At 38.3% G+C, this 1,346-nt stretch overlaps 1 protein-coding gene across 4 annotated transcripts in view; it reads right to left on the bottom strand.

Moving 5' to 3' along the window:
* Positions 1–1,346, bottom strand: part of LOC106884418 (activating signal cointegrator 1 complex subunit 3) — a 493,492-nt gene that overhangs the window by 428,435 nt on the left and 63,711 nt on the right. The gene's annotated exons all lie outside the window — the stretch shown is intronic.

Genomic DNA, 1,346 nt, shown 5'->3' with positions numbered 1-1,346 from the left:
ATATATATATATATATATATATAAATAATGATATTTACCACATGAACAACGATGAAAAAATATGAGAAAGATATGGTATATAATTTTTTTTGTGCAGGGGTTCCTTGAGACATGTAATTTATTTTAAGGATTATGCAAAGGTAAACAGGTTGATAAACACTGCTTTAGTTAGTTAGTCTGGCCAACCTCCTGGATGCTTCAATGATTTCACACAAACATGCCATCCATCATAGTCCCCCATGCATGTTCTTAATTTAACAACATTTGTCATTTCACTGTCATGAAGTAAGTTGTCCACATAGGCTAGATGTTTTCTTTCCCTGTTTATTCTTCCATCAACTGACTGCCATAAGACCAGTTGACACATAGGTCCTTCTGGGTGCCTTACACAATAACCAGCAATTCTCATTTCTCTCTGCTGCATCTTCTCAGTCACTTTGGGTAGACCTTGATAAAGCTGCTCATTGGTTAAATGAGCTCTCCATCTGACACAAAGACATTCTTAACATTCTTGTGTAGCAACTGTTTGTTTTTCAAGCTTTCATCACATGGCATAAAGTCACCTCCTTCTATACGACACCCCATCACCTGAGGGTCTTATCTTGCAAGTTACTTGGTGACCTCACTGGTACTGGTGCCATGTAAAAAGCATCTGTAAAGTTGATATTAAAAAGGGCATCCAGCTTTAGAAATCATGTCAAAGCAGACATGGAGCTAGGCACAGCTCTTTGGCTCACTGCGTCTTGTAAAAGCATCCATCCCATGCCAGCATGGAAAATAGATGTTAAATGATGATAATGATGGTGATTGGCAAGGCAGCAGAATTGCAGGTTGACTTTATTCATATCGAGCAATAAGGTTTTTGAATCCCACTTCAAGCCTGCTTTTATTTGGGATTTGACTTTCTATGATAAAAAAAATATTGAATGTGAGGTGTACAGTTTCAGACATTCAATTTTATCTATGTATACACATATACACACATAAATATTTCATATACTCTTTACTCTTTTACTTGTTTCAGTCATTTGACTGTGGCCATGCTGGAGCACCGCCTTTAGTCGAGCAAATTGACCCCAGGACTTATTCTTTGTAAGCCTAGTACTTATTCTATCGGTCTCTTTTCGCCGAACCGCTAAGTTATGGGGACGTAAACACACCAGCATCGGTTGTCAAGCGATGCTGGGGGGAACCAACACAGACACACAAACACATATATATATATATATACATATATATATATACATATATACGACAGGCTTCTTTCAGTTTCCGTCTACAAAATCCACTCACAAGGCTTTGGTTGGCCCGAGGCTAAAGTAGAAGATACTTGCCCAAGGTGCCAC

Source organism: Octopus bimaculoides, chromosome 1 (genome assembly GCF_001194135.2).
Source record: "Octopus bimaculoides isolate UCB-OBI-ISO-001 chromosome 1, ASM119413v2, whole genome shotgun sequence".
In the NCBI taxonomy this organism is placed as follows: Eukaryota; Metazoa; Mollusca; class Cephalopoda; order Octopoda; family Octopodidae; genus Octopus; species Octopus bimaculoides.
Note: the sequence above shows the minus strand (reverse complement) of the source record. Positions and strands in the feature narration are given on the sequence as shown.